At 46.6% G+C, this 15,409-nt stretch overlaps 1 protein-coding gene across 1 annotated transcript in view; it reads left to right on the top strand.

Annotated features, from left to right (window-relative positions):
* Window positions 1-3,804: 3,804 nt before the first annotated feature.
* LOC149366026 (uncharacterized) overlaps window positions 3,805-15,409 on the top strand; it is a 287,338-nt gene continuing 275,733 nt past the window's right edge. The window contains exon 1 of the mRNA XM_089547652.1: window positions 3,805-4,175. The gene's annotated coding sequence lies outside the window, so the exon portion shown is untranslated. The remainder of the gene's footprint in view (window positions 4,176-15,409) is intronic.

Genomic DNA, 15,409 nt, shown 5'->3' with positions numbered 1-15,409 from the left:
CCATCTCGATCTATTCACTGCGGTTAATGACCACATTATTTGTTCATATTTAATTCTTTCGTTTAAATTTTACGCGCCAGTCTTCTACCACCTGTCTATTCTAAAGCCCCTCCCCGACACATGAAAGCATGCCAGCACTTTTCAAATGCTGGCTAAATTCTGGCCATTAAAGAGCTTTTCTCTCGCTCCTGTGCTATGGTGTATGTTGCTGTTTGCCATTCTATTTTCAATTGACGCTTGCCGTTACAGTGGAAGACGCACTGACAAGCATAAACAGTAAAAATTCAAAGCTTTTTAAAAGGAAGACTCGACTGTCTGGTGTAGGCTATAGGTTATCTTTGAACATGGTGGAGTTCATCAATGGCGCCATACCTTCTCTATAAAGTTTTGTGTGCCAGATCAAAGCTGTAGTTTCTTGTTTAACTGGTAATGTTGTGATTGATTCTATCAATACCTAGCAAGATTCTTTTATTTCAACCAGCTGCTGGTGCCGTAGTTGTGTGTAAACAGGTGGAAATGCAGACCGGCGGAAGGAACTGGAATGCGTTTCAATGTTGCATGAAAATTTGGTTTATTGACAGCTTATGTAATTTATGTGGTAAAACGCAGAGTAATAGTTTTGAAGTGTCATTAATGGGGAAATGCGATGTAGTGTTTATAATTTTTCTACATAATACCGTGACAGACTTTTGTTTCTGGTATGGGCCTCCCTTGATAGCGAGCAAAAAGCGCGGTAACTCCGGATCCCGTTACACTGGGCTCGGCGATCGACTGCCAAAACCACTGAGCCATCGTGTTAGGTACCATACAGATAGAAGCAATGGGTGCGATGACAAATAAATATGCCACAAGTTGTACATTACTGATGGGCCAGTGCTGATCCATCATCCTAGCTGCTACCCAACATAATGGAGGATTTATTTATCTGTGAAAAAAAAAGAAAAAAGCAGTTGGAAGTGCATTTAGAAAGCGGTCTAATGCCAGCTTACAGAGGCAGAATAATTTTCCTATGGCTACAAAACAACTTTTAGCAATGAACAGAAATGGTAAATTCTTGCAGTGTTTCCAACGTGTAACTGACATCACATTACAGCATCTATTGAAAAAAAAAGGAGTAAAAAGAAATAAATGTAAGTAGCTAACACATCATACCCCTAGAGATAAAGGAAAGATTCAGGCTACTATGAAAAAACACATATTCTTGAAGAGGTAGACATTGTTTCTAGGTGGAACATATGATGCATACCACCTTTTTCAGAAGTTTAGAGCCCTAGGGGTTTGCTTCTAAGTCTTGTAGTGAGGCTGTTGTATGACTCACGGGAATCCTAACTTTCAGAGGGATGAGGACAACCATTCCTCTCGCATGCAAGATATTTGGTGTGCTGGCAATGCATAATCAACAATACAGCATACTTTAGAATTAAATCCCTTTGGCCTTAAACTTTTGACAAAGGCTGTGCATGTTTGAGTGATTTCTTTATTAATTGTTCTCAGATAGGGCCAGGATAGGTGAGCTCACTTATCCTGGCAAACTGGATGGCAATAATTGTGTCACATATACAGGGTGTTTCAGCGAACACTTTCAAAAATTTTAAAAAGTAGGCTTTTCAAGGTAAAAATATCCAGAAAACTGAATCATCTTAAGTAATAAGCTGGTTAACTAATTTTTAATAATTAGCATTTTAACTAGTAGAGTTAGGCACCTAGTTGCTTAGAGATGTGTAACCAGTTGCTAGTAATAGCCATATCAGCTTTTAGAATTCCGAAAATGCGGTTACCCTTGGCGCTGTGGCTCGACAAAATTTGGCTTTTTTGACTAGTTACATGCATCGGAGACGTTGCTTTGCCTGCATGCTTTCGAAAGCGTATGTATATTTGCACGATGCAGCCAAATTTTGTTGGTCCAGAGCGGCGAGGGTAATCGTGTTTTCAAGATTTTAGAAACTGATATGGCTATTTCTGACGGCTGGTTACAAATCTCTTAACTGCAACTAGGTGCCTAACTGTAGTAGTTAAAAAGTTCATTATTTGAAATTAGTTAACCAGCTTACTACTTAACACGATTCACCGGTTTTCTGGTGTCTGCCAACCCTGGTACTACTAGTCAAAAAGTTGATTCTTATAAATTAGTTAACCAGCTTACTACTTAAGATGATTCACCTGTTTTCTGGTGTCCACCAACACTGATCATGTTTCACCCATATGTTTTCTCACCCCCCCCCCAAAAAAAAAATTTTTTTTTGAAAGTTTTTGTTGAAACACTGGTATACGATATATCATCATCATCAGTCTGACTACACCCACTTCTGGACAAAGGCATCTCCCATATCCTGTCCTGTGCGACTGGCGAACAAACTGGTGTGCAGTGAGGTCATGTATAATATAAGGTATACATTTTGTTATTAGTCACTTATAGTTGCGTTTACGAATCTGATAATACAGAATAAAATCAGACCGGACCAGCACTGAAATATTAATATTATGGAGCACCATACCAACTTTACAGTGTGTGTGTGGTGGTGGGAGCGGAGTGGCAAGGGGGGGGGGGGAGGGGGGGAGAGGGAATCACAGCGAAAAATCAGGTCAAGCTTGGCGTGTACATACAATAATACTCAAAACAAGAGGTCGCTTTCCTCTGTGGAAACATTAAAATACACTTCAACAACGAACCGGGGAAAAAGAACATTCTGCACAAAAAAAAAATCCAGGAAACAAAAAGGGAAAATCACTTTCACATTCGTAAATAGCAAGGCTAGATGCATTGCAGCAACAATAAAAAAAGTCACGGTTTGCAATAGTGGTGGCGATATCTCGCGGCAACCGGCTTCTTTCGGAGATTTTCGGGGGCAAAACCACATTTCCAATCTCTCGGCTGTGCTCCTAATTTCTCTAATCTTTTTGACGCGGTGTCTCGTCGATCGTGATGAAACATAATCGGAAGGAAGGAAACAGCTGTCTCGCCGTATGCCTGGTCAATAATGAATAATACATTGCGCAAAAACTTCAACTTAATTCGTTTTTGCACTTCGCTAATGAATACCAGCCAAGGCTTTGCTTAACACATGTTACACCAAACTTTCCTCTGTAATTACCAAAAACAAATCCAGCTGCAAAATTTTTAAGATGCACGATCTTATAAATGACCTTCAGGGTATGGTTAACCACAGCGATGAATTTAGAAAGTGAGGCATTATTATGCCATTATTTACAGTAATTCGCAGAGAATGTCCTATCATGGCACTGGTCAATTTATTGGAGAATGGCGTAGAGATAAAAAACTAGTATCCTATAACCAGAGTTTTTCAGAAATGGAAAATAAAGTTGTGGAAATATTAAACAATTATTATATGTACAGACACGTAGAGGACGTTTCACTTTATTCTATATAGGTAAACAGGGTGGATTACTTAAAAAAAAAAGTTAATTACAGAGTAAAATGGAACACGTACACGTAGCAAGCTAATCTGCTGTAAAGGGAACCTCTCATGCGAGTTTGTCATCATTAATTAATTTTTTTTCATGAATAATTATGCACCGGTACTGGTTGCAACTGATTTTTCCTCCCCTAAATTCACGCCGACCGCTCAAGTGCACACTTCACTGTAGCAACAGGCGGACAGGCGCGCAGACTGAGTTGGAATTTGAATGATTCACAACAGCACTTCACTTCATCACTGCGACAATAAGGAACAAAGATGGCATGCGACGATCGGTGTCAAAAAGAGCGCTGAAACAAATGAAAAACAAAAACAGTACATCGTCGCGCCGTCGCGCTCGAAGCGCTCAAACGCGCGCGCCTGGCATAGCAGGCGAACAGGATGTGACGTCAAGCCGCAGCGGATGCGGCGTACGCCGGGCGAAAGCTGTCCGTCGCCTGGAGCGAAGCGGGATTACAGTGACCACGGCGGCGAGAGTGAACGGCTCGCTTTTGTAGCGGCGGCTGTGTGGAGTGGCGGCGTCGAGCGAAAACTTGCCGGCGCGTTTCTTCAAGGTGGTCTTTTCGAACGGGCGACCTGCACACGTTTTTGTGGAAGCCGTTGCTCGGCGTTCACTCCAAGCTCAGCGGAAAAGAAGTCGATCTGTGTGTGTCTGTGTGTGTGCGTGCGTGCGCGTTTTGTCGACAACACACCTGCGCTCATCGTCTGCTCAACGATCCGGACGGAGTGCGGTTGAAAGTGAGTATCATTTCTTTATCTCTGACGCCTGATGATGATGAAAGCAAAAAGAAATATTAAAAGCGTTGAGAGCCGCTTGTGAGGAAAATGGTTCTACCGCCTTGCTAATTTCATTGCGGCTGGAGAATTTGTTTCCGTGCGCCTTTTATAGACCACGGCGGGGTTCCCATGGTCGCGCTCACAGCTGCGTGCAAGTCGCCGGCTTCAAGGCTGAACCAGTTTTTTGCTCCTTTTCAGCGCTACCGTTCGGAGCTTTCATTGTCGAGGAGTTTTGCCAGAATATAGTGTTTGCGAAAACGCGAAGATACTTTATTCAATCCAGACGTTCTGCTTGCTTCTTTCGTCACACAACACTGCATGTTTGATTACTATCGGCAGGTTCGCCTGGTTCTGTATAGTTCTTTTGTAACTGCTCAATATGACGATGCCTTCATGTTGTTTGGCTCTTTCATTTTGACGAGAGACGACATGGATAAGTCTCTCAGAACATTCAATTTGGAAACTTCCGAACCGAAGCCGTTATTCCATTTAACGGACTTGAGTAGTCACGACCACATAATCCTTAGCACAACGCGGAAACGTCCCGAATACGTTCCCAAAATATACAGTTGAGATTTCAAAAATAAGCTGCTAACCTGTTCCATAGGGACCGGCGTGCATTTCTGTCCGATGCCTACGTAGGAAATGCTTTCGGTACAGCGTTTGCTGGTCTGTTCGGGGGGTTTTCACGTTGGAGTTTTGCCAACAGCGGTTTTATAACGTACAAGTGCTTTTACAGTGCCGCCATTTAACACCTGGCACGACGAATGCACTACAACTTATTGCGTGGACACTAAATATCAATCACGTTAGTCACAACGCTTAATGTAAGCTTTGTGACTAACTTGATTGATGATAGTTAATGTCGTTGGCCACCACTTTACGAGGGCACTTTCACCTTCAGTTGCTCTTAAAACACTAGCAATTCGCTTTGATCATTATTGGGTGCTAGTTTTGGAGAAGCGGAGCAGTGTATACGAGTATACATACGTAAAGGATCTCCTGCTTTTCTTTCACCCCCTCCCAAAGAAGGAAGAAAAAAAGAGACGTATGGTTAAGTTGCTAGCGGTGTATGCTTTGGTCAATGAGTACCGAGTACCCGTGGAACGTTTTCGGCTTGTTAAGTTAGGATTGGTAGACAGATGCATTTTGGATTCACTACCTGTGAAGACGGAGAATGTACGTGTGTGGGACTGGTTTGTGAATGTTAGTGCCCGAAGGTCTACCGATAATGGTTAACTTGTGCTTGGACCGTGCAGACAGTGCTCACACAGTTGTGGACAGAGTTATGCGGACCGTGCTTCGTCGGTGGAATTATCTGACGCGTTACCTACCAAAGAATTAATGGGTGTTTGATATGTATGCAACTTAACAAAATTGGAGAAGGTATACCTAAGAAGGATAGGGTTTGGGGCGGTCCTTACCCCGTCGGTCACGTGCCAACGGGGCTCTCAGGAAGTCGTAAAACCCACCACCTGCCCGAGGTGTTCCACACCGGCTGCAGAGGTGAGTTTTCGCCACCTGTTATGGACTTGTGCAAGGGACAAGGGCTTCAAGGACACGGATTTTACAGGAAGTGGGACTAACGGCCACAAAGAAGGAGCATTTCTCCAAGTGGCTGACCGACAGCAATAAGAGCAGGAGCCTTCGACGATTCTTGCACGAAAATACCTTGCATGATTCTAACATTAAATTTCCCAACCAGACAGACTTCTGTCCAATATTTTCTTTTGGGATGATTTCCAGTAGTATATAGTGAATCGAAGTTAGGACTTTATGGCTAGTGTGCGAAAAAAAATCTAAAAAAGAACTAAACTTCTGCCTTTCTATTTTTCTTATGGAACGCGGAAGGGCGGTCCATGTTATTCTGTCCGCGACTGTACATCAGTGCCATCAAACGAATGCCTTAATGAGGGGGAGAGAGAGAGGCTGATGTTTATTGAAGAGTACCAACCTCAGCATAGGTGTTTAAAACAGCTAGCACGCTATTCTTCAGAGGGTGGGGGGTTAGCGGAGAGATAGGCTCCATGGAAACCATGAGCAGGAAACGAAGTGTGCTTGAAGAATTATGCGGGATGATACACCATGAAATTTTTAGTGCACCATTTAGATTTTGACGTAGATGGTGCACTAGAAAATTTCATGGTGTATCATCCCGCATAATTTCCGGAGCCCTCCACTACGGCGTCTCTCATAGCCTTAGTCGCTTTGGGACGTTAAACCCCATAAACCAACCAACCAGATTTTGACGTAAAAGCGCTCGAGTTCAAAGGGCATGCAATGCGAACAGAAAATAACCAATTGATCATTTCAAGAGCAGGCAAGCGTAGCGGGGAGGGGGGGGGGGGGGGTGCGGCTGCCGTCAGACATTCAGGGGGGTGGCACGGGACAGAGGTAATACGGAGGTCGCTAGGGGAGGCTTTAGCCCTAGGGTGGGCGTGTTAGGCTGATGATGATGATGGGAAAAACTTTGCTCTGGTGTGAAGGGAAAGACAAGGACCCTTCACAATACCGGTGACACTTAACTATCTCTATTTTAAGCTCTTGCTAAGTCACTCAGGACATGAACTGCAAAGCATGATCAATGAATTAGACAGGCAGAGCAGAACGGTGGGGTTTAAAATTAACATGCAGAAAGCCAAAGTAATGTTCAGCGGTCTACCAAGGGAACAGCTGTTCACAGTTGGTAGCGAGGTGCTGGAATTGGTTAGAGAGAGGGCAGGTAGTGACCGCTGATCCGGATCATGAGAGGGAAATAGCTAGAAGAATAAGAATGGGGTGGAGCGCATCTGGCAGGTTCTCTCAGATCACGAATGGCAGTTTGCTAATATCCCTCAAGAGAAAAGTTTACAACAGCTGTATCCTACCGGTACTCACCTATGGGGCGGAAACATGGAGGCTAACAAAAAGGGTTCAGCTTAAGTTAATGTCGACGCATCGAGCTATGGAAAGAAAAATGATAGGTGTAACGTTAAGAGATCGGAAGCGGGCGGAGTGGGTGAAAGAACAAACGCGGGTTAATGACATCCTAGTCGAAATCAAGAGGAAGAAATGGGCTTGGGCAGGGCAAGTAATGCGAAGGCAAGATAACCGCTGGTCCTTAAGGGTACCGGAGTGGATTCCAAGAGAAGGCAGGCGTAGCAGGGGGCGGCAGAAAGTTAGGTGGGCGGATGAGATTAAGAAGTTTGCGGGGATACGGTGGCCGCAACTGGTAAAGGACAGGGTTAAATGGAAAGACATGGAAGAGGCATTTGCCCTGCAGTGGGCCTAGTCAGGCTGATGATGATGATGATTTTAAACCGGTAGTTCTGTCTTCCGTATAGGATGGGCATTCTAATAAAACTTGCTGCATTGTGGCAACGGAAGCACGCTTGTCACAGTGCAGACCGCTGGTCTCTCCCAAACTGCGCCGATAACTGTGTTATTCCTTCCATTGCTATGAGTATAGGCTTCAGTCTGAGGTGGGTCTCCACCATTACGAATATTTCCCCCCCCGGTGAAACGATTTCACAGTTTACAGCTACACTATGCTGCGTACCCAGGACAACGAGTCGTGGCGCGTATCCGTTTTCGCTTTCTTTGTCAGTTGCTGGCGTAACGCTCGTCCTCTTATAACTGACACAGTTTGGCTGCGAGAACGTCGCTGCCTACGCGTTTTTTTCTCACCACACCTGCATAAATAAGTCCGCAAGCTGTTCATATATGTAGGACGCAGTACACGTGCTTTGTGCAAGCCCCGGCGAGTCGCAGTGCTATATGCTGAGAGCACTGAGCGGGTTTCAAGGGTATTTTCTTATTCCAGGGCCGTCCTAAAAAAAGGCGCTTTCTCGCTATAGGGACGCTGCAGCTTTATTTCACCATGATTCAACAGCATCGATTTATAGCTCTTAAGAGTTGTCGCAGTTAGTTCTTTTACTGCAGTTGTTTGGTTTATTGGGTTTTAACGTCCCGAAGCGACTCAGGCTATGAGGGACGCCGTAGTGAAGGGCTCCGGAAATTTCGACCACCTGGGGTTCTTTCACGTGCACTGACATCGCACAGCACACGGGCCTCTAGAATTTCGCCTCCATCGATATTCGGCCGCCGCGGCCGGGATTTTCACTGCAGTTGTTTAGTCGATATTCTTTTATTCACTAGCGTGATGTTTCCAGTTGTTGGAGTCTGATTTGAACTTACTAGTTCGCCGTTAGCGTTGGCTACTGGGTCGCTAATTTTTCGACGCTCTGCTAACCAAGCCTTTTTGTCCCGTTTACTCTCGCCTGTGACTTTCAAAAGAAGAGTCAGAGACTCCTACTTCTTCGTGAGAAATCGCGATTTCACTCATATCCTAGTCCGGGGCATGGGTTTCGTAGCCTTGTTTGTAGAAATTTTTTGAGGGATGCATTAAAAGCAGTGTGAAACGATGAGGTAGTGTAGTCAGTGCAGTGGTCAAAAGGTGTATTTCCTTTTAGCATCAAATACTTACGTGCTCCAGCATTCAGGATTACAGCGGTTCTCGCTGTAGTTTCGACGGGAAGAGTTTGCGAGAAATTATCTTCGTCGTCACGTGATATCATTTTTCTTGCATGTACTGGCTTCACGCTCCGTCGTCCTGAAGATAGAGATAGCAACTATAGTCTGATACAACTCGAGAACGAAGCGGATTTTCCAGGTCAAAGGACCCCATTCCAGCCAATGGCGTCGGCCGAATCTCATGGACCTGCTGGAGTGACAGTGATGAGAAATAACTACCCCCGACTTTGGAGGGAGGGGCTATCCCATTTCGTCTGCCACTCCCTGCATCGTCACTCCAGCAGGCTCATGAGAATCAGTCGACGCCATTGGCTGGAAAGGGGGCCCTCTGAAGGGGAAAAGCCGCTTAGTTCTTGAGCTGTATCCGGCTGTAGCGTGCCTACACTGACAGGGCTGTCTGCAGGCTGATGTTCAGGCTGACGTTCAGGCTTACGTTCAGGCTTACGTTCAGGCTGACGTTCAGGCTGACGTTCAGGCTTACGTTCAGGCTGACGTTCAGGCTGACGTTCAGGCTTACGTTCAGGCTTAAGTTCAGGCTTACGTTCAGGCTGACGTTCAGGCTTACGTTCAGGCTGACGTTCAGGCTCACGTGCACCGTGCCTCAACGACGAAAGAGCGCGGAATGAATGCGAGCGAAAGGAATGCCACACACATCGGTCTAGCGTTTTTTTGTTTTTTCATGCAGTGACGTTAGCTTGATTTTACGTAACATTATAAAAGAGGTCTGTAGTTGCCGGAGGCATTAACGCTGGCGTTCCGTGCCTTCATAGTTGTTCGCTGTAGGAGCGTGTGTCCGGAATACCCAGAACTCTTAGTGCGCTCCTGTTCCGACCGTTGGCCAGAGACATTTGCTTATACAGTAGTGCCGCGTTAATGTGGGCACTTTGGTTCTCAAGCAGCGATTTCCGTAAAGCGAGTCGTTCGTAAAAACGAATCGTGAAGACAAAATGAATTGAGAGGAAAAAAAAATGTTTATGATTTTGTGCCAAATCTTGGAAGATCCAAGTGCATAAATGTATACGTCATTATTTGTAAAACAATGTGGTCCATGAGACGCGTGATGTTGCCTCATCGTGTGGTGACGTGTGACGTATACTATTTTACTCCCCCACTAACCGCTAATACATATATGTACTCTGTCGGCTGAATGCTGCTGAACGCGGCCTTCTGCGTAGCACAGCCCGTAAAGGCAGTTTTTTTTTCTTTGTTCAAAGCCATTTATGCAATACCGCAAAGGGTAATGGCGCGTCGACCGGGCACCTTGGCACTGCAAAAGATGAGAACACAGAGAGAGAAAAAAAAGGCCTTCACTCAGTCATTTGCCCTTTCACACTACCTTTTGCTGGTGTTCTTCGCTCAAAATACAGGAAAGTAAGGGTCTGGCTAGGGCAACGGAGATTTTTTTTTCATCGCTGTGCATACTAGCGCGACAAAAATACATGGGACCCAATGGGCTCTGTGCATTTTCACCGCGTCCATTGTCCGGACAGCGAGTTTCCGTATTAACGAAGCGCAAATGCTTTGAAAAAGTTTGGTTCCTGGAAAAAATTGCCCATGATTCAAGTCGTCCATGTAAACAGGGAATGAATGTATCGGCACCGAAGCTCCTCGAAATGCGCCAATCGGTTTAAAATTCGGAGGTTGACGCAGGCGTCGAAACCTGCACAGCAATTGGTTAAAAATTCGGAGGTTAGCTGATTGTCGCGACACTCGCGGCAGTCATGTTAACTGCTCATACCGGCCGCAAGCCGCTCAGAAGAACATGTATATGATGGAGAGAGAAATGTTGCGGTACTGTACTAATAGATATTTTACAATCCCGTAGGGGGCGCCACCATCTGCCATCAACTGGCCTCAGATCATGTCCGGAGTTTGGTTCAGTGTATCGCATCTATGTCGGATTAAAGATCGCTCTTGGTAGACATTATCGAGCACGCAATTTCGCGTGGCCGATCCTCCAGTGCGACATGCATGGTCGCGGGACGCGTTTATGTAAGCAGATAGCATCATGGGCGGGCTCTCGTCACGGCCAGCATGACGTCTTTTCCCACGGCCTACGTCACTGGGAGAAGCAACCAATGGCTGGAGAGCGAATGAAATGGAAAGGAAACGGATCGCTAGAAAAACACGGCCCGCGTACTCGACTTAAGATTTATATGATACAAGGATCATTCTCCTATGTCTGGCTTTGTGCGCCTTATCCCCCTTATCTTACGCAATGCTCATCTCCACTTTAAACAAAAAGAAGCAAAAAGGGAGTAACCTGTCCTCTAGAGCGCTCCGTTTTAAGGCGAAAGCCTTTATAGGCTCATACCATCGTCCGTTAACGAAGCGTGGCTCAAGCGTTTAACTCAGGAACTAAAAATATATAGAAGAAAAACAATGGTTGCTTGAGATAGAGGAGGAAAAAAATGAACCTAGAAGCCAAGTTTGATGACTCTAGATTAATTAGTTCATTAATTACAGGCAAAAATGTCGAAATTGCGTCGAAATAGCGCGGACGTCGATATAGCCACGGGAACGGTGTGATCACATCCACCGGAAGTGAAAACGGGGGTGTCGTTTGAACTTAGGGAATAAAGAGAAACGAATGAATGATTCGCCATAGGGACTGATGCTATTCCAATATGAGATTTTGTACGGCGGAGCAAACAACCCTGTGCTGGTGTCCAAGAGTTGTGACTGCAAAAGATAGCGAACAAGACTTCAACGGGACTGCAGCAGAACAGCAGGACTGCAAAAATTAACATCCCCGTCATAGTAATACCTCGACTGTAATATTGTTTTTTCGTAAACTTTGCTGTGCACTCTTAATTTTTCTTTCGTAATTTTATAGTGGGTGCTTTCCTCCCGTTCTAACCCTGTATAATGGTTGTTAAAGGGTATAAGGGTCGTATTATGCGTTATTTTCTCGATTCTAGAAAACTAAAAAAAAAAAAAACACTTTCTGTGTTTACTTCGTGTGTGCATACATTGTAGCTGTGGGCTCCTGCTCTGATGGCCTCTCGTTCTTGGGGTGCGTGCGATAAATAAATAAATATATATATAAATAAATAATGCGCAAGCTGGCGGAGCGGCCGTTTCAAGCCCTTGTAAGCTCACTGCACCTAATAACCATCTGCCTTTTCACTCTCGCCTTTTAGTCTCCCTTCTCCGCAATTAGTAAAGCCGGCCGCGGAGCGCGCGAACCCCTTCCCGGTCGACCTGTCCGCCTTTCCTCGCTGAAGACCCCACTCGACGCTCGAAGGCGCGATCTCAAAATGGCTCAGAGGAAGGCGGCTGTATCCGGCCACGGCGCTTGTAGCGGGAGTCCACCCGTTAAAAAAAAGAGAAAACAGTGATGGAGAGAGAGAAAGAGAGAGAGGGGGGTGGCTTGAAGGCTTGCAACTGTACGCTTCATCGACACCGCTGGCCGTTCGTCTTGACGAGCGTTTCGTCCCCGATCTTCGTACGCGATTCTCGCTGCGTTGTCGGCTTTGGAAGAAGGAAAGAAAAGAGGAGGAGGGGGACCGCCTTATTTCATTTTTCAAGCTTTTCAAGTATGCACCGCCCTCCACCGCGAAAAAAAGGGCACGGGCACTTATGCGTACCGCGTTTGTGCGAATGTAGCCAGCTGCCGCCAGGGCTGGATTGGTTTCCTGACTGAGAATACTCGCCACTTAGGCGAAGTGTTACTCACGGCCGTGACTCTGTCCGTCCGTCGTCCGTTACATCTGAAGTGAAAGTCGTAACTAGTCATTACTAGTCACAAGTCGTGACTAACTAGTCATTAACCAGCCATGACAGGTTAGGCGTGACTAGTTAGTCATTAATCAGTTATGACTAGTTAGTCACCAAATAATTAGTAATAGCTAACTAGTCATTAACCAGTCAACTAATTAGTCAGTAGTAGCTAGTCATTAATAAATCATGACTAGTTAGTCATGAGTCATGACTAATTAGCAATGACTAATTGGCCATCACTATAGCCAATCCAAGCCGCCCCGTAGCCGCCTCGTTTGTGCCTACGGCCGTGCAGCCAAAATTGCGTGGAAAGGCTTTCGCCTCGCGCGCTTTAGATTGTCAAAGTGCCCCCTGAATTTTTTTGGGTAGAGAATGCAGCTACGTGGTGAGATTTCGGCCTGTCGCAACCCCGCGCTTAGACGATACTGATGCAGTATTGCGTGTTGGGGTTAACGCCTTAACGTCCCGAACCTCCACGTGGGCTGTGAGGCGTGGCTTCGGACTAATTTCGACCACCTGGGATTCTTTGACGGGCACTGACGTCACGTACGCAGCACACGGGTGTCATATGGATTTCGCCTCCATCAAAATGCAGCCCGAGGCTGCTGGGATTCCATCCCACGACCTCGAGCCGAGCGCGACAGCCTCTGAGCCACCGCGGCGGGTGCTTAGCTGAATTTGATCCGGAGTAGCTGCGGACGGATTAAGCGCTTCGAATTGCGCTGAACGGCCTTTGAAGGTGCGTGGATTTCCATTGTTGCGTGGGTATTATTCGAGCGATAGGACACCTGGAGACGGTAATCCGGCCACCACAAAAGTCACCTGCAAATGATGTGGACTGGCATGAAACGTCGGAATGTGACATGATTAAAGTGGTCTGTTTTGGAATTGAGGCACTGGGAACTTTTTGTGGCTGGAATGTGAACGCTGTGGTGATGGCGTCAGGGCTGTTGCTGACGCTACAAAAGTTCGCTCATAGAACTGTAATGTATACGGCGAGGTTTGCGCGACATTTAAAACTACGTGATAATATTGGTCTGGAGCGAAAAGCTCTAACGAAAAACATTTAAATGTTCTTGGTCATTGGGGCGTTAGCGTTGCACACCAGCTAAACAGCTTTCAATCCAGCTCAGGCATGAACAGGGAAGTGTTATTTTTCGAAGAGTTTTGAGGTTAGCCCTCAGTTTTCCGCACGTTTAATTAGCATACGCCGGCAAGTAGCTGCATTATAGATATGTATGAGAGACGGCACCTCGTAGAGGAAAGTTGAGCATTAGGGTAAAAGAAACAAAAAGAAAAGCACATAGGTAAGTGAGAGGAAGGTTTTAACAATGGCCGCAACTGGCCAAAGGACAGGGTTAGTTGGAGAGACATGGGAGAGGCCTTTGCTTTGCTTTGCGCGACGCTCCTCCGAACTGACCCGAGCGTCCTCCCATTGGCTGCAGCTTGCGCGACGCTCCTCCGAACTAACCCGAACGTCCTCCCATTGGCTGCAGCTTGCGCGACGCTCCTCCGAACTAACCCGAGCGTCCTCCCATTGGCTGCAGCTTGGGCGACGCTCCTCCGAACTAACCCGAGTTTACCCGAGCTACTCCGATGCTTCACACAAGATTCTCGCTCGGGGTTGGTACGTCTGGAGTAGTGCAGCACTAAAAGGGTTGGAGGGGGGGGGGGGGGGGGGGGGGGGGGGCGTGAAGTGGTAGAGACAAAAGTACGCAGTCCCAAAAGGACCAGGAAGATAGTTTCAGGGCCCCCTTAGGGCGCATTCGGGTTAAGCGTGGCGTCGAGTGTGCATCACGCCTCGACCGGGGCCGTGGAAGAAGTTCAAGCCGGGGCGGGTCCACGTTACCGCTCGCTTCTCCCAACACGCGTCTCGGCGCTTTATTTGGTCGTGTCCGCGCTTTTTAAACGCTGGGGCAGGAAGAGTCGCTGCTAGAGAAGACGTGTGCCGCGGGCAACAGAGCCGCTCTTCCGCTTGCACGCTAACGAGTTTATCCAGACTCCGTTTCCGGAGTGAGCCAGAATAACGAGGGTGGTCTCCCTCGCGCTGTCTTGCGTGACACCCGATTGCCCCGAGTGTCACACTGACCCCTATACCGTTACGTCAGTAGGCAGGCAAGCAAGATGACGGAAAAGGGCGCTTACCACTTTCGCCGAGCTAAACTTGAGTGCGCTTGCTTAACTTAGTCATTCGGAGACAGTGTACAGAAAGGATTAAAGGCGCCTGCTTAACTTAGCCAGTCAACAGCAGTGTATGCAAAGTACCAAAAAGTGGCGATTAATTCTTTAAAGTCGCGGTTTCTGTGGAAGTGACAATCCCTTCCCTTCCGCGGCTTCATTTCCGCTCTTCAGAGAGCGCGAATCGTGCGACTCGTGGTTAGGTGGGATGTTTGAAACGCAACCGTGACCGTCACGAAGGCCCGTATTTTGCGAACACAAGCTTGTCAGATGTACAGCTTTCAAAAGTTGCACCTCTAACATCTTTTCTCAGGTAAAGTTTATCCATCTATCCATGTATGCCCCCCCCCCCCAAAAAAAAAAAAAAAAACGTAAAATAAACAAACTCCTAGACATCTCGTTCTTCTCTGGAGCGAAGGAGTCGTAGCAGCTGCTGACGGGCGTTCCTATGCAACCGGAAAACTTGCATTGCAGTTTCGCGAGTATACAGGGTGTTTCATCGAAGACGGCCGTAGTAATTTAAATTAGAAGGGCGTTTTCTTCGGTCTGACACCGGTGGGTGACATCAGAAAATAACTAAGATGGGTTAACTATCATCGCTCACGCAGCCACGCCGTATACAAGCGCTCGCCGCCAGTTGAGTAGCGCTTGTTAGCATTACCGCGTGCGTATCCGCAGCTGCATGCATAGTTTCGGTTTCGTCCGCTAGCGCAGGTCCGAAATTTCTTCCGCTGCAGTGCCGATGCGTATCGCACTTGCGAAGATTTAAAAAAACTGTTACA

Source organism: Amblyomma mixtum, chromosome 1 (assembly GCF_055824585.1).
Source record: "Amblyomma mixtum isolate Tamu chromosome 1, ASM5582458v1, whole genome shotgun sequence".
Taxonomy (NCBI): Eukaryota; Metazoa; Arthropoda; class Arachnida; order Ixodida; family Ixodidae; genus Amblyomma; species Amblyomma mixtum.
This window is presented reverse-complemented; position numbering and strand designations above follow the sequence as displayed.